Source organism: Lytechinus variegatus, chromosome 1 (assembly GCF_018143015.1).
Source record: "Lytechinus variegatus isolate NC3 chromosome 1, Lvar_3.0, whole genome shotgun sequence".
In the NCBI taxonomy this organism is placed as follows: domain Eukaryota; kingdom Metazoa; phylum Echinodermata; class Echinoidea; order Temnopleuroida; family Toxopneustidae; genus Lytechinus; species Lytechinus variegatus.
This window is the reverse complement of record NC_054740.1, coordinates 22960500-22979491: the sequence shown is the minus strand read 5'-3', so window position 1 is coordinate 22979491 and position 18992 is coordinate 22960500. Positions and strand designations below refer to the sequence as shown.

The 18992-nt window shown below is 35.9% G+C and overlaps 1 long non-coding RNA gene across 1 annotated transcript; it reads left to right on the top strand.

Moving 5' to 3' along the window:
* The first annotated feature begins 1166 nt into the window (after positions 1 to 1166).
* On the top strand, positions 1167 to 8258 carry LOC121409464. The gene is made up of 3 exons (XR_005969160.1): positions 1167 to 2331; positions 3699 to 3852; positions 5762 to 8258. It is a non-coding gene; the product is annotated as an uncharacterized LOC121409464 (long non-coding RNA).
* Positions 8259 to 18992: the final 10734 nt, after the last annotated feature.

Sequence of the window (18992 nt, the reverse complement as noted above, 5' to 3'; positions counted from 1 at the left end):
GGTGCGAAAAAAATATCGGAACTGCACTGTGGTAAAATTATCAAAACGACTGATTCTCTAAATCGTACAGGCCCTGAGGAAGGTACTGTGATCGCCCCATAAGCCAGGCACCGCCTAGTGGCTTACAATTGTGTGACATTGTATGTGGGTGCGATAGGTTGCGGGTTTGAACACCAGCTCGAACCCGTTGAAAATTGGGATTTTTTATATAGGGATTTCTGAGTTACCGAAAATCAAATCTTTTCAATAAATGAATCATTTGTAAAATTAAAAATAAAATTGTTTAAATCACACTTTGTTTACTGTTTGTGCTGGTTTGTTTGGCAACAAGTGAACGGTCTGAGCTGCTGTCTGGAGCCGAATTGGAGTGTTTTGGCAAACGTTCAAAAATGCATTCAGCACTTCTCCTCTTTCTGTTGTGTACACAGTGATGCCAAGTTGCTTTTATTTTGCAGGAGATTCCCTCTTATTAATTTGCTATTGGGACAGGTTGAGAAAATATTGGATCATGAATTAACATGATTTAAAAATCTCCCTGAGTACGAAATACTTCAAACATATTACGAACATTTCAACAAATTTGATTTCTGTTTGAGAACTCCGCTTGCTGGATATAAATGTTGATATCAACATTGGGGACTGGGGGTGTTGTAAGTTATAAGTGGGCTAGATGACAGTAAATGTTGGTGTGGTAAGTAGGTAAAATAAGGGGGCTGCCTTAGATGGACCCTTTCCCTATACCGCAACAAAATGTGCTACAGTAGCATTTGAGAGTTTAGTAATAGGTCAGGTTTAGTTGGGTTGAGTTGAGTTTTTCTCCATTTCATAAGCAGGTTATTGTACCTGTTGGGGTATCCAAGCATGCATCGCTGTGCCCCCTCCCCCTATTCAGTTACATTCATCCCAAATACACATAAGGTAGGCGTGTTGGTATATATCACATGGTAAAGGCTTGACTTTGATGACTTTGATGGTCCTGATGTCATTTCAGAAGAAAAGAAAATGAAAAAAGTGCAAAAACCAGGGTGACCCGGACAAAAAATCCAAAATGGCCGCCAAATTGTCGAAAATTCAATTTTTTACCATAACTCTTTTATTCTTTGTTCAATTTACTTGATTTTGGTGACAATGCCCATGTTTTGGGGTATTGGAGTCATTGTGTGCAACTTTCATCTCACCGCAGCTTTTCGTTTTCCTGAAAATGACGTTTTTGTCAAAATTGGCCAGCGAGGGCACTTTCCTAAAAGATACGCTTCCCAATAGAAATGTTGACTTAAACATTACAAAAAATGTAAAGGCTTTCTTTCATTCAGAACACTTCCAGAAAATTTGACTAGCACTCTCATTGTAGTTTAAAAACTGTGGGTCATTTTATGTCATGAAAATATCCTGCATTGGAGCCTATGGCCCGTATTCTGAACTCGGGTTTAATTTAAACTCTGGTTTAAAGTTGTGGTTTAACTATGGAGAGCCAGTTGTGACACAAATCTCAAACAGTAAAGAACAATTTATCAGCTCATTTGATACACAATTTATTCATAAATGTTAGGAAATGATATCTAAAATGGTTTTATTCACAATTAAAGCACTAGGAAAGAGCAAAATAAACATTGGAAACAAACATTATAAACGAACTTTTGATATTTTTGGCTTCCAATAATTTTAGCACAGAGTTAGACCATGGTCTAAGTTAAACCCGACTTCAGAATACGGGCCTAAGTATACAAAGTTTGTTGACCCCTGTATAATTCAATGGGAGAATTTTGCGAACTTTAAATTGATGCCACAAGAAAACTGTTAATGTTCCACAGATGTAATCTTCATGATATATTGAGTTGATAATCCTGATGATGACCAATTACTTAAAAACCAAAATTTACGATTGAGTACGTGCTTTTGAGGATAGTGCCCTCGCAGTCCATTTTTAAGCAAAAACAACATTTTCTGGAAAACGGAAACCTGTGGTGAGATGAAAGTTGCACAAAATGACTCCCAATACCCCAAAACATGGGTATTGCCACCAAAATCAAGTAAATTGAACAAAGAATAAAAAAAGTTATGGTCAAAAATTGAATTTTCGACAATTTGGCGGCCATTTTGGATATTTCGTCAGGGCACCCTGATTTTCACACTTTTTCATTTTTTTTTTCAGAAATTGCATCGGGACTATCAAAATAATTATTTTATTTGGTGCTCAGGGTGATCTGAGACAATGACCCAAATATGACCCTCTATAGCCCACCTCTAATCATAAGTTGTTTTTTTTTTCTCCAGATTCATCCGATTCTGACCTAGATTTCAAGCGAAAGAAGTGTCTCAGGCTGCCTGATGGTAATTGTAATTTTTGATTATTTACTTTGTAAAACTAAAACTCAAAAGTTTGGGAAAGGGATCTTCATCTGTAGTGTGTGTGTGTGTGTGGGAGGGGATGTGTGGTGTGTGTTTTCACAGGCAACTGAGGACATTACACACACCAGGGGCGTGTTTCACTAAGCTGAGCGATGGATTTGAATAACCAATTCCATTGCCCAGGTTGAATTGTGTTGTTGAGGGGTTGGCATTCCCTGGCTGGAGCTGCGCATTGAACTTGACTGCTCGCTCGTCCCCAGACACCCTCCTGTCTTTAGTTCTTTTGTTACTTGCTTAAATCTATGTTTTTATTGTTTGAATTCGAGTGGCGATGTTTGTCAATAAGCATTCTTCCACCACCACCACCTTTCAGTCTTCTATCTGTTCTTTTGTTAAGTTGCATTATATTCTCTTAATCATTTCAAGTTTTGACGTTTTTAAATCACCTATTTATACATGTATATACCTGTAAATTGTACACAATTCAGCCTTTTGGCTGCAACGTGCAATGATTTTGAATAAAACCTTTTCAATTCAATTCAATTCAATTCAAATCTGCGACTCGTACGAACACTTTCTCAAGAACAGTTCGCGAATCACCTATCAGTTCGCAGATTGTACGATGAGTTATTACTTGTAACGCATCGTAGACCTTTGTGAAACACACCCCATGTATATTTGAACTTGAAAACACCAACATCCGAGGACATGCACTAGAAAACTTACAATAACCTAGTTTGTTTACCTACCATGTACACTGTGGCAGTACCAACTGGCTTGGGTCCAGCAGTTTTCAAAAATGAGTGTAATCTTCTTGATTGATGATGTATATGTTACAAGTGGGATGGATGTAAGATAGGGAAAATATATGCTACTCTACAATGTAGATTGAAAGTTCAATGTAATACAATGAAAGGCACCATTCTACCGACAATTTCCTATTTAAAATGAATACCACTTCTGGTCATATTGATAAAACTATGGCTATTCAAACAAAAAATGACATTCCCATTAATATTCAGAAAACTCTTTGTTTGCATAAATCCAATATGGCTGCTATATCCAGACCTTTTTTATTAGTCTAACCTATTTTGGACACATCTTCTTCATTGCAAGCTGGATTGAGCACCAAACACAACACACTTGTTTGGGGTCTAATCCCGGGGGGTCTATTGAAAAACATTTCAAGCCAGGTCAAGGAGATGGTAAATAATCAAAATGGCTGCATATGTTCCAATGCATTATTTGTCATTTACATCTCTTAGTCTGTATGTCTTACAATAAAACAGTCAAGGTATTTGTCACCGAAAGCTTTATTGTAAGAGTTTTTTTTTTGTATTTGTTTTCAGATGAATCTGATTCAGACATTGGCATGGAAAAGAAAAAGAAGCGTCTGATGCAGTCAAAGAAAAGAAGCGTCCGATAGCGTCAGATAGTGATTGTGATTCAGACATTGATTTGGATGAAGAAAGAAGAAAAAGAAACGTCTGATGCGGTCAGATAGTAAGTATTATTTTTGATTACGTACTTTTTAAAACTAAACTTATGGGAAAGGATTGAAGTAATTGTTGGCATTATCTGTCATTTACCTAATTTGGTTCAAACCCTAGACATTCTGCTTTCTTGGCAGATGCTCTAACCACTAAGATAACCAGCCTCAATGAAAAACGGGGAGTTTTAACAACCGATTACTCGTAGAACAGTCACAATTCTTGCACGTCCAGGCCTGATTCTTCGATTTAATCGGTTTCTAGATTTTTTTTTACAGAAATAAGTGGTCTCTGAGATCGAAATAAATCTGGTTTTAATTTTTTTTTTTTTTGGGGGGTAGGGTGTCATTTTTCATGATGTACGTGTATCCCTACAATTTAGGTGGAAAACAACAGCCCATGTAGCACCCAATAGCATGAGTTTTATTACGATTGCTAATTATATATAATTTCACCCAATAGCACGAGTTTTATTACGATTGCTAATTATATATAATTTCACCCAATTCCTCAAAAATTCTAGCAACTGTAGGTAACTTGCAAACTCGATTGGTCGATGTAACAGCGATATTGCCTGTTAGTCCAATACTGTCGGCCGTATTGTTTCTGGCTTCGTCAAACTCCTTTAAAGGAGGGATCTATGAATTCAACAACAACAAAAATGGTGTCTCAATCTGTAAACGCTTAGTAACTTTGCAGCTACCACTGATTCAATATATAAATATTGCATTATTATGGCATTTCAACTAAAATTTTTAGATTGGAAGGACGAGGGAAAGGTGAAAGAAATTGACTATTCAGTTTGTGAAAAGTGGAACTGGAAATGGCCAGAAGACGGTCGATAAGAGAATTGCGAGTGAATGCTTACGCAAAATAGGGAAAATGTCAGCAGTGCCATGATACTTACCGTGTATGTGTTTGTTTGAAATTAAAAAAATGTTATAAACTTTCAAGGGGCTGCATGCAATGAAAATGCAAAACGATTTTAGAAAAAAAAATTATATGCCTCAGAAACCCAATTTTTACCCTCTGATACAGCTTAACCCCAGGAGCTTTAAGGAGGGGGGGGTGGGGTTTGCCCCCTCAATCCCCGCCAGGGCGTTGCTCCACCCTGGACACCCGCCTGTGAGGGGCGAGACTCTAGTCACTTCGCTCCCATCATTTGCCAGATTTTTTTTTCAAAGACCACAATTAGGTCTACAAGTCCTCGTCTTTCAAAATAATGTAGCCATATAGATCTCCACTCCATATCACTTATTCTTTATTTAGGTCACGTTCTAGTTCTCGTTTTAAAAAGTGTAAATCAGAATCTTTCCAGAGTGTTTCTTATAATATTTGAATGCATTCTGCATTGTAGGTGATCATGAACAAGAGTTGTGCCAAATGCAAGCAAATTAAAAAGGGGAATCTGGATTTGCCAACATTTTGTTGTCGCTCATGGTGAAGAAATATGGTACCTCCAGATTTATTATCCGTAAATAAGCCCATAGCTATTGCATTAAATATTGACTTGTCGCACAGATAATGTGTGCATTTGTGTGCATTTTATTTCATGTGGTAACCATGTCCGCGTTTCCAGCAGCGTGTGTTGTGACTTGCTCTGAGCCAGATGCGCCAATTTTCTTAGCAATTCTGTTGCGATGAGAATCGAAGTGTGAACGTACAGCCATAAAATGCCTGAGGTACCATTACTCACCCTCCATAAGCAACAAGAATTAGATGGCCGCCATCCAATAGGATTAACTAAGGGGTTAAAAAGAGTCTGGATTCCCCTTTTTAATTTCCTTGGCCCAGTGTGACATAATTGTCATAAGGTGGATGAGCTTTTGCACCACTGATGCTCTAGTTTGTTTTTGGCAGATGTTCAAATTAAAAAAGTCACCTTGTGTATTTATAAAAATCACCTTGTGTATTTTTTTCAGATGGTACTAAGCAAAAACGGCGATGGTCACAAAAGAAGTTGGAGGTATTTAGTAAGAACGTTGCAGTTTACATTGAAAGAAAGGTCATGCCTCCAAGGATTGTTCTTGACAGGGTTGTTGTGCAACTGGCTCATTCAAGGACTGTTGCTCAAATAAGATCAAGAGCAAACAATATGATAAAGGAGAAACAAGTATTTATACTGTAGCTAGTCCAGTTTTGTTCAACACTACAAAACAAAACCCAGGTTGTTAGTGTTCTGGTCAAAATACTAAGAAAAATTTAATTAAATAATTTTAAAGAGATCATTTATTATTTTAACTGATATCCATAAGAACTTGTTTTTTCGCAAATTTTCTCTATTTTCGGCAAAATTTTACACAACTTTAGAAAATTTTGGAAAATGTGGGCTTTAAAAACGGGTATTTGGCCAAAAGTATACCCTTAAGAACTGAATTTTTTTCAAAATTATCAAAAAGTATACCCTTAGGAGCGATTGGGAAGATCTGGGAAGGCCAAAAAAGACACCCATTCGCGCCGAACATACATATACCACCCAATATGTTGAGTGCTTTGTGACCACAAGGGTATAATTATTATCGTATGGTATCATATTTTATTACATTTTTTTTTTTACTAGAAGTTGTTCAGTCTATATACGACACCATTTCAGGTTTTAAGCAGGTTTCACTGACAAAGTGTGTAAAAAATCACAGCAGAGTAATTATAGCCATGCTATACATCAAAAGTACGTTTTCTAGGGTAAAAATGGATGTAGATTGTGAATTTTTAGTCCAAAACCTTGTTTTATACAGCATTTCGCCACAAATCATGGATTTATGGCCAATTTTGCCTGAAAACGGCACTTTTTCAGTGACAAAAAAATTTACTTCCTATCTTTAAATACCTGTAGGCTCAACAATATGCATACATACGGCCATTTTTAATGTTTCTGTATCAGCCCAGTAAACAGTCTGATGGATTCTTTTATTTGTTTTGAAATTGGTTTCATACTTTTTGTGCAACAGCCATTCAAAAATGACGCATCCTGTGACAATTGACTTTCAAAATTTAGCAGTTTCGGACAAAAAAAATTGATTTGAAAAATCATATCTCTTCAGTCCAAGGGGCTACATTAATAATTTACATACCAAAATATGCAGAATTTAATAAGCTTTAATTTGGTGCCTAATTTAATGTATTTCTGGGAGGAGAATGATATAAAAATGATAAAAAGTTATTCCCACTCCCTAATTTTTTAATTTGTGTAAAAAATAAAGAAATTTACAAAACGGGCAAGTATGCAAAAGTATAGGACCTATAGGCTTAAAAATTTAATCAGTTATGCTCATTATAAGTCTCTACTTGGGCATAGGATAAATTGTTTTAATATTTCAACTATTTCTTTCTATTTATTTTTTTTTTACAATTTTTGTCATCCAAAATTTAGACAAAAATTTGCCATTTTGAGGGCTCATTAAAAAAATTACAAGGCCAATATGGTTGAAAAGTTAATGAGTAATTCCCAGAAAATATTACTACAAGGTAAAATTCACAAAATTGGCAAAATGCTCATATTTCTTTTGAATTATTTTTTTTTACAAAGTTAGTGACAATCCTCAGAAGGTATTGTGCAATCATAAGCCAGTATTGCGCAATCGTTCAACCAAAATGCTGTTTAGACACATACTAGCTGTCAATTTTGCAAAAGAACACAATTTATAATCTCAAAAAAGCAATTAGGTTGATTTTGAAGAGCCCTTACAAGCAAAAAAGACTGATATGTGATATTTTGATTTTCTTTGCATACAGCTTTAAGCACACCCATATTGCATAATACCCGTATCACAAAAAGGGTTCAAGATTTTGCATTTCCAACTTCAGAAATTAATTTTACACTAAATTTCAGTCTAGAAAACATATTTAACATCCTTTGTTTTGAAACTTTATATTTTTGGATTTTTGTCAGTCAAACCTGCTTAAAATCTGAAAGCGTGTCATACAGTACAATGTAGAGAACTCACAAACTTACACTTCGGTTTTAATAATCGATTTCAAATTTTAGAACACCGTTAGTCTGCCCCTGGTCTAGTCTTGATACAAAATCAGGATGTGGGATTTTTCATGAAATAGCATTTTAAAATGTGTTACTATTTGTTTTTGTTTTTTGATACTAATTCAAGTTCCCAAAATGAATTAAGCTTGTCATTCCCATAAATAGGATGAAGCATGTTGTACAACCTTGCAGTTCAGTTTTGCCTTTATTGGCTGCACTGTCTTGTAAACCTGATTTCTGGGTGATGTACACACTCAGGACCTTGGCCTCCTTGCTACATGTGTGTAGATGTAATGCGATTAGAGGAAATTTATTGAAAAACCTTTTGTCTGTAACATTGATAACATTCTGTTGCATAGGATAACTCTAAGATAAATGTTATGGGATTCAGTACCAGTGAAATACCTGGATGTGTGCTTTTGAACCGTTAGATAAACATTAATTTATGTGCTACTCTTCTCCAAAGGGCATTCCAAGAGAACTTTTCTATGGAAATGCACAGTCATGTGAATGTCAACTTTTGGCTCCAACAAACTTACTTTGCACATTAATCATGCTCTGCTTGCACATAAGAAGTACATGTACATAATTGCATATACTTCACTGACGTACTGAATATTTACATATTTGTGAGATATTGAAACAACATAGCAATTTTGGTATTAACCCTAATTCTCCTGGGGGGGGGGGCTATAATGGCCCCCCCTAGACATTTTTCGCGATAAATCCACCGCGTGAAATTTTTTGACCGCGCCGCTCGCTGACTTTACTTTCAAGTCTCGCGCAACTTTTGAGACCAAATTTGTGATGCCCGGCTATGCGGTTGCGAAATTACGCAACATTATGTAAGTGCATGTCAGACCCAAAATTGCTCAAAAACGTGAATTCATGTACAAATCCAATGCAAATTGTGTATTTAGCCAAAATTCGTAAATTATCATTATTTCTAATTTTAATGGTTAAACTTAATCGATTTTGTCTTGTTTATGATCAGAATTAAGTCTGGAACAATTTCCATCAAAAAAACAATAAAAAACAAAAGTAAAAAAACAAAGAAATACATAAGAAATTAAAAAAAACAATAAAATACATAAGAAATCGGTCTCGGTACCAGAGTTTTTTTCATTCACAATTGTTAGGAATGCTAAAAGGAATATTTTCACCAAAAAATAGCATTTTAGGAGCTTTATTTAGTGAATCAGAGCAAAAAATATGATTTCATGAATAAATTAGCATAATTAATTCATATAAAATTAAATATATGAATTTCGTGATATTTACCAATGCAATTGTGTAGATTACGTCATTCTCTACCATCATGCCAATTTTCGTTGTGATCGCGCGATCCGCGACCGAGATCTTAAGGGGGGGGCCATAATGGGCCCCCCCGGGAATGACAAGAATAAAAATACCCCGGGAGTTTTAGGGTTAAACAAAATCTCACTGGTATTGGCAAAATATTAGAACTGCGCAAACCATTTTATGTTTTTGATCACTACTAAAGAAATTGCAGTTTGAATGTTTATTGTGTATTTTGTGAATATGGCACATGTAAACTTGATAAAAGGGTGAATGTTTTCGAGATCGACTTAAAGGGGAATCCAACCCAAATAAAAACTTGTTTTTATAAGGAAAAGAAAAATCAGACAAGTTGATAGGTGAAAGTTTGAACAAAATTGGACAAACAACAAGAAAGTTATGAATTTTTAAAAGTTGTAAATATTGGTAATCACTATACCCATGGAGACTTCAAATTGGCCGCGTATGGGATGTCATAGTGATGTAAGGCAAGGACTACTCTTCCATGTACTCCAGTACATATTATGGCTAAAATGTCATTTTTCCCAAAAGTTTTATTTCAAATTATATTTTTCTTCCATGAGGACATACTACAATATACTACCTGGGTTATATTTAGATTACTGCCCCAGGGGAATGGGTACTTAGGAGAAAACCACAAATCCCTGATAATAAAGTACATGGCCTATGGGAAAGTTGTCCTTGCCCCTTGTCATAATTTACTTACACAGTTGCCAATTTGAAATCTACATAGTATTAGTGATCTCAATTTTAAAGCAGCTATAACTTTCTCATTGCTTGTCTGATTTCTTTCAAACTTTCACCATTCTGTTTAATTTATTTTTCTCCTTCCCAACATAACATTTTATGGCCAAGGCTGGATTCCCCTTTAACCCTATTTTAACTGGGCTATTTTGGACCAACATATACTGGGGGGGGGGGTCAATTTGACCCCCCTTCAGATCTCGGCCGTTGATCGCGTGATCCACGTGAAAATTTGCACGTGCGTACAGCCAGATGTAAACTACAAGACTGTATAGTAAAATTTTCAAAAAAATCATTTTTTATATTCTTTAAGTAATTAATTATGCAAATTAGTGTATGAAATTGTGCTTTTGCCTTTAACTCATTTTAAAAGGCTAGTAGAATGCTAATTTTTGGTGAAAATATCTATTTTGACATTTCTAACAAAGATCTGCAAAAAAAATAGCCAAAACATAATCTTTTTCCTATGTATTTTATTGTTTTGTGAATTTCTTATGTATTTCTCTGTTTTTTTGACCTTATGTTTTTCATTGTTTTTTCAGTGAATTTTGTTGAGGATTCTTTTGCGACCATAAACAGCATAAAATAAATTCATTTAAACCAGCAAATGTAAAAATAATCATTCATTTATGATTTATGGGTGAAAACACAATTTGCATTGACTTTGTACACAAAATCACGTTTTTGAGCGATTTTGGGTCTGACATGCACGTACAAAATGTTGCGTAATTTCGGAACCGCGTACCCGGGCATCGCAAATTTGGTCTCAAAAGATGCGTAAGACCTGAAAGTAAAAAGTCAGTGAGCGGTCGAATAGGGTCCATTCAGGGACTGGGGACACGCATAGGTAGCACATTTGTCTTTGAGTGACCTCCCCCCTTAAAAGGCATACTTTTTCTTTGCACTCAGTTTGAATGACCTGAGGGTGAATACTTTTTATGTCTTGCTTACTAGTCAATTTTCAAGTTTTTTTTTTCTGATCCATCGAAATAGGTATACACCATACACTAACTGGATCACTTCCTTCTTGATCTATCAAAGAATCTTATTGTGCCTGAAGTCACACGATCAGGACAAATACTGTCAGGCAACATAAATGATTTTATTGCCAGATCTAGAATTGCAATTCAAAATTAATTATCTTTACATTGTACTGACCTAATGTTAGGTGAATTATGCTTGTATACTCAATGGAATAATTGGAAGCATTTTTAAATCAACAGCTCAGCCTCTATCAAAGAGGTGTTAACTGTTGATTATATATAAATACAGTCGAGGCCAAAAGTTTACATACACCTGGTGAGAAAACATATAAATGTGATTTTTGCCACCATAAGAACATTTGGGATCCTTTATTTTGATGGAGATGGGTAGTTATAGTATCTTCTTGACTTTCGAAGAGTATTTTTTTAAATAGAAAATATATAGAAATATATATATGGTTGATCGTACTTCAGTTTGGATAAATTCAGTGGGTCAGAAGTTTACATACACTAACAAAAATTGATGATGGTGGTACCTGTATTACCCTAAGTATTTTTTTCTTCTTTTATTTTTTCACTTGTTGGAGTTGTCAATAAGCTTTCTGTATACTACTCCTGAGTTTATTGTCAATTCCTCCAGCAAGATTGCAACAATCCAGTCCCATTTGCAGATTTAATTGGTCGAATACCATTGTACTTTTAGTCTGTCCATATGGTTTCTACAGAGATCTGGTCTGGAAATTTGACAACCCTCCATAATCTCCCCCTTTCTCTGTTTCACCCCTTTGTAAACTAATTAAAATGAATGTTTGGGTTTTTGTGGTGACCGAAGACACAATTTTAACATGGTTACTACTTTTAGGCTGGTGTATTAATATGATGCTACATGCTCCAACATCTCAATACACAAACAATGTGTAATCTCCATTGATAAACCCTATTGATTGTAAAATCGGATGATGAACCATGTAGCATCATGTTAATAAGCCAGTCTAAAGTTGGAAATATAATAATATTAACTCCTTAATTACCACATTAACCCAAACATTCATTTAAATTATTTTTTAGAGTGGATAAACTGAGCAAAGGGGGAATGAGGAGGGGTTGTCACATGTCTAGACCAAATCCCTGTAGAAACCATATGGGCAGACCCCAAACATGGTATTCACCCAAGGAAACCTGGAAATATGACTGAATTGTTGCAGTCTTGCTGGAGGAATGGACAATAATCTCATAAGAAGTATACATGAAGCTTGTTGGCTGTTTCAACTAGTGAAAAAATGAAAAATAAGGCTAAATTCAGGCAACACCATCACCAATTTTGGTTAGTGTATGTAAACTTTTGACCCACTGAATTTATCCAAATTGAAGTTCAATCAACCATATACCGTATATGTTTCTAAATATTAAAACATACTTTTTGAAACTAAAGTAGATACCATACCCAACCATCTTCATCAAAATAAAGGATCCCCAATGTTCTTATGGTGGTAAAAAATCATGTCTATGTTTTCTTACCTGGTGTATGTAAACTTTTGGCCTCAACTGTATGCATACCGGTATGTACAGTGGTGGCCAAAATTATTAGAACACCTGAACCTACGCAAAGTCTATGGGAATTTAAATGCCCTATTTCATTTGCCGAAGTATGATAAAAGATATCTTTTGTGTGCCACTAGCTTTCATGACCGTTTAGCATAGGGTCTTACATATATTTTGATACCAAATTTGTATAGTTTTTACCATCAAGTAATGCACAGCATTAAAAATCGTTGCGCTATGTACTTTTGGTTCCCCCATAGACTTGTGTATTAAACATCTTCTCAAATGCCAAAAAAGTAAAATGCCATTACATGTGCCGATTGCTAAAAAAAGTGTTTGAGATATAAGTTTGAAACTATGCAGGATTATTTATTTTAATATACCTCAAATACATGCGAAGTTTCAGAAAATTTGATCATACAAGAAGGGGTGGATTGGCCCCCTCCTTTGGTGGTGAGATGACCAAAATAACCATGCCCCTTGTGAGGTTAAGATTATCTTTTTTTATGAAATGAAGACATTCCTTATAAATGAAATTTGTTTAGAGCAAATTTCATGAGCAATTCAAATATGTTGAATAATTAAGGGTCAGAGGAAAGAAATACTAAAATAGGGGCTCCAAATTAAGAATTTGGGGCCCAGCCCTCACAAATAATTCAAAAAGCCCCCACATAATTTGTTACTACTTCACCCTTCCTTATCGTTAATGCCATTTTTGACATTATCATGAATTTTCCTTTGCGAAAAGGTATACTTTTGTAGGTAGAGACCTGATATATTTAACGTTATGACGCTTTAACCTTGATAGGAGTAAGATTTTTAGATTTTACAATTGGTAGCTTAACACAAAAAAGGGCGAGTTAGGGCAAATTGGGGGCGAGTTCCAAACTCATGACTATGTTATTTAGTTTTTAAAGTATAATGATGATTTTCGTAGACATTCCAGTCATTTCATAGGTATTTAAATGGTCAACTGAATGAAAACAACTCAAATTATTTAAATTTACTTGGTGTTCTAATAATTTTGGCCACCAGTGTAAATATATATATATATTTATCAGCGTATATTATTTGTATAATTGTTAAATGTATTTGTATTTTATTATTGATGTAAATTATGTACAATTTAACATTTATGTTGCGATGCATGATTGTTTTTTAATAAATACCATTTTGAATTGAATTGAATTAAATTCCAAAGCTAAAAGTGCTGTATGGAGAGTTCAATATATAACATGTTGGGGTAATGAGTCCAAAGTAATTGATTTCATTGTATGAATGAAATGGTGGCAGTGTTAGTAATATTTTGAGAGCAAATTATTTAGAAGGTTAAAATGTTTATGTGCACTTGACTGGCAATGATATGAGATTTTAGGGCAGTGGTCGTCACAAGTATTTCAGACAGTAATGCAGAAATGCCAACTTTTGGAAATCAGAATTAGGGAGGATTTGCAACCGCCACCAAATTATGTGCGCTTAGCGCACATTTGCGCTCGACCCTGCGGACGAATCATGGAGATGGGTCCAGGGCCCGCCTTAGGGCCCTGGAAGCTCTGGGTTTCTAGATGCTCTCTGGTGCAATCTGACCCTTATTTTGGGACATTTCACATGTTTTGAAATGAACATTAATCCCTCTTTTTTAACATTAAATATATCAAATATGCATTTTCACATGTAAATAAAAAATGAGGGGACAAAAGAAGTACCTGTTCAACAACAATAAGGATGAATTATCACTATCGGCTATAGGCAGGTTATGTTCCACTATAAATCCAGTAAAGAAAAGCTCAGCGCTGGTCCCTTGCTTGGTGAAATAAAGACAACAGGGTACTAGTGGAGCTCGAAGATCTTGTCATCGCAATGTCCGTAGGCCTATGCCGTTTGCTCCCGAACGAAAGTGCTTCTGAATTATCATCATGACCTCCCTGCTAAACTGAAATGTCCACGCTGCAAATTGCGCAAAATGCATGGTAAATTCCTCTTTCCGACTTCCGAACACACAGGTACTGGAGACTGTATTCAGTCTTATACTTCTGAGACCATTTCTTGGTCTTCTTTTGTTGATTTTCCGCCATTTCGTGTCAATATCAACCCATCAATACGCCGAAATCACACACCGATATTCCACCGCACGACTCGAAAAATCCAGTGGCCGCGAGCGCACACGCCTCGCAAAGCTAGCCGGGCCTACCGGCCTGGTGCACAGTGGATTCCCGTCGGGCATATCACATGCACCAGCTTTTCACTGCTCCTTATTTGTCTACTTTTCACACAGAATTTAGTAGCAGCGAACGTAATGGAGTTACTACATGCTAAAGTTAGCAGACGATACATGTCCTTCCAATCCAATTTGATCAATGCAAAAAAATCGTAAATTCGGGAGGATAAGGATGGTAATCGTAAGGGCGGGAGTTGGGATGAATTTTCGGGAGCCTCCCGATGAAATCGGGAGGGTTGGCATCTCTGGTAATGGCATTTGTTGTTCAGTTAATTCCACATGCCACTGTTTATCTACCGCTTTAAATTGTTCAATTGATCTGCACTGTATTTATCAACCCTATAGAGCCCAAGGAGGGCTCATTGTTCCCCTTTTCGTTCTGTTTTATGCCAAATATCGTTTGTGTTTCTATTGCAATCCAGCTGTATGTGTTTTCACACTTACAGCGCATGTTTTCTTCTTTCTCCTGTATTTTTTCTACAAGAGATTAAACAAAAACAATCTTGTTGATAATTTCTTATACAACTCACAGACTTGAATTTAGATATTTCTTCAGTAGAAGTCAATTTTATGTCAAAGGTAGTTTTATTCAGATGAATTCTCCAAATCAAAGTGAAAGAAAGTGATCAAATTAGTTTACCCTGGTAGTGCTCCATCTTGATTGGTAAAGCAGAACAACAAGGGGAAAATAAATGCACACAATGAACCTGTTTACTGATTCAAATTGTAATATGGATTTTCTTTCCTGGGGACCTAATGGCAAGTTGCATGTATTCCATTATGCTGTTGTTAATGAATGAAATACAATACTAAGCATCAAGTCTGTGTATATTACTTGATGCTATGTCTGGAAATCATATAGCAAGCATTCTCATTGTCACGAACAACCTTGTTTTTTTTGTTTTTTTTAATCCAGAGAAATGAATATTTTAGTAAACAGGTTTGTTCAGTTGCATGTGTCAGTATGTTTGTGCCTGATACAGTCCTTATTTGTAGGGTCTTGCACGCATGTAATATACTCCATATTTACTACAAGTGATAACTTTCTATTAATTCCCCACAATCTGTGTGTTTGAATGCACAGCCTCAAAAGGTCCTACATGTACATGTACATTTTGAATTTGGCATGTGGGGTACACAGACTCAGAGCAATGTGAAAGGAAAAAAATAGTACCCCTCAATTCACTGTATGTGAGGCAGTATGTTTGCAAAGGAAATAATTTAAGTGGTGTACTTGCAGTGTCTTACACTATACTTATAGTTTAGGGATATTCCTGTTTCCTACATGTGGCCTAAGTCACGGTTTTAAAGCTTACATGAGAAGTTAGAAGTATCAATCCACAAAAATTGGTGCAATTAAAAAGTTAACTCAGCTTAGCAGTGCATTAAATTAATAAAGAATGCAAAAGTAAATCAGTGCAGGGCCCTAGTTAGCGCCGACGTTCGTTGGATGCGCATTTTGCATACTGTACCGTACATGCATGCACAATCGCTGCAGAATTGAGTGTAACTGAAGTTATCGATTGATTTTCATTATTTTATTGCCAATTTGAGGAGCGTGTGTTTGTAGGCTTGTAGCACATGTGTATGAGCGTATAACACGTAACTGGAAACTCTCAAAAGCATTCTTCAATCACTTTTAGAGCCAATTCGAGAATCACCAATTGCAACAGCGATCATTGCTCCAGTTACGTGTTATATGCTCATAAACATGTGCTACAAGCCTACAAACACACGCTCCTCAAATTGGCAATAAAATAATGAAAATCAATCGATAACTTCAGTTACACTCAATTCTGCAGCGATCTGTGCATGCATGTACGGTACAGTATGCAAAATGCGCATCCAACGAACGTCGGCGCTAACTAGGGCCCTGCACTGACCGGAGCATACCCATTTCGTGTGGTACAAAAACTTGAGTCTCCAGAATAAATGTGGATTAAATCTGCGATTTTGGAAGTAAACTCACTCTAGGTTAATTGAAATATATTGACATATTAGTGATTAAAACATGTGCAGTGTCTGAGAAATAAGAATTAATGTGAGGCTGTGAGCTTGTTCACTGACTTTACAGTCCCACGCAAGCTTTATGCAGATGCTACCGTGTACACGGTGATGGAATTTAGTACACGTGCACTGACTTGACCGTGCGTGTACATGTGTACCCGTAATGGGCCTAGTACGATCGTTGTGTCATAAAACAATGCAAATTTGTACAATCCCGAGACTGATTTCTGTGTGTGTGTTTGCATGATGGGAGAAAGTGCTTCGTTTACACTGAAAGGAATTCAAGCACTTCAATGTCGTTGTAAATAAATCGGGTCATGGGAAGTGTGTCGGGTCAACGCACTTTTAAGATCTGCGAATTCTTTATAAACTGTGCAATGACGTCACAATGAACAAAATAATGATTAATCAGCTGTAGGTATCAGCTGATTTTCCCCATAATCTACACTCTTAAAAGAGCAGATAAGTTGCATTAGTTTATGAAGCTAAATAGCTGAAATTAATCGATGGACACACTCAGGGGCCGCGGAGCCGGGGGGTCAGGGGGCACTTGCCCCCCCCCAAAAAAAAAGTTATTTGATTCTTGAATAGAAAGTGACCACCAAAAATATCTTCACGAAAGACACTTTTTGTCACTTGAAGAGAACATAATGTATACAGAATTCTATTCTATACAATTGTATTTTTTCCCGTTTGTTTGACATCCTATACCCAGAAAAGTATACATATTCTGAAACGAAATTGTCCGAGGGATTCAAAAATGCAATCAGAAAAGGCATAAGGTAATGTCATAAATAGTTAAAGGTCAAAATATGTGGAAACTGTGAAAAAAAAAATACTTCCCAATAAATCTGAGAATCAGAAAAACTTTACACCCTACAGAGAAATAACATGCATATTTCAACTCTTTAGAGTGAGACCTTTCCAGTGATATATAACTTGTTAGGGATAAATCTACCAAAATATTTGGGCACAATCATCTTTTAAGACCAAATTTCACATCACAATTTTTCGGGAAAATATGCATTAATGCTTGTTAAAAATATCTACCCGATGAAAGATCAAACAGCACCGACCATAGCCCAGCATCTCTTCAAGGACTAAATCAAAGTACATTGTGTACCTGAAACCCTCCATACAGATCAGGGAAGACAAGATTGAGTCCAGACTAGTGCAAGACTTAGGCAGAAAACTTGGCATCAGAAAGACAGCTGCAATCACAAACAGGAGTGCCGAAAGAGGACAGCCTTGCCGTAATCCTCTTTACACTTGAAATTCTTCTGTTATCATGCCATTTAAAATTACTGAACTTACTATTTGACTGTAAAGGACACAGATCCAATTGCGAAATTCATCGCCAAAATTTAACTTTTCTAAGACAGTTGGGTGAGAATTGAAAATTTACCAGTTGCATCAGTACTAATCATTAGCTGGCATCATAAAGGAACTTGTAAATAAGTCCTGCATCGGCTGTAGTCAAAATTATCCAATTCAAAAGGATCACGAAGATTGTATGTGGCTAGAATGGTCAGAAAAGGTAGATAAATACTTTGATGAAGTAATGTCTAAATTAGATGAGTCACATTTTTCAGTTTGCTCAACAAGTTTACAATGTTTAACTTTTATTCGAAGAAGAGCAGGATCCATGAGGGGAAGCTAGAGAATTCTATCACGTGGAACTACCTAAAAGGGAGGTACAAATGCATGTGTAATCCAAACTCAAAGAATTGTAAAAATGTTTGGGAATTATTAAGTTTCAATTAACATTAGATCTACATGGAAGATTGTATCTTGTTAAGAAAAGAAGGAATAGGGGAAGAGTTGTGTGCAGTGTGCTGAACTAATTACAGATAACTCATTCTTTCATCATTTTCAGTGTCAGGAAATGGATTCAGCATGGCATTGCCACCATGTCCCACTAGGATAAGAAAGTCCTTTTTTGTAGATTCTATTATCATAAACTTAAAGGATTATTTGTATCATTTGAATTTGGACTACGACTACAATTTTCTTTGTTTTCCGGGAGCGAAAGTGAGCGACTTGAAAAAAGCATTAGGTGAAGCTTTTTTTTCATACTCCTTGGATTTGTTTTTATTCTCATTTTTTGCAAGACAAAGTCAAAAAGCTTCTACGTACTTTACACATTCCTCGAGAACATGGATTCCTAAAGAACTAAAAAGGATTTGGACACCAAAACGACAGAAGCGAAATGATCAGAAAGAGACAATTGCTCATTCCTTTGTAAATAATAGGAAAAAGAACAAAGAAAGTGACAGCCTAGGAGACGTCGAACATACATCACATCAGATGGCTTTATTCATCCACAGAAGGTTATGAAGACAAAATGATCAAAAAGAGACAAT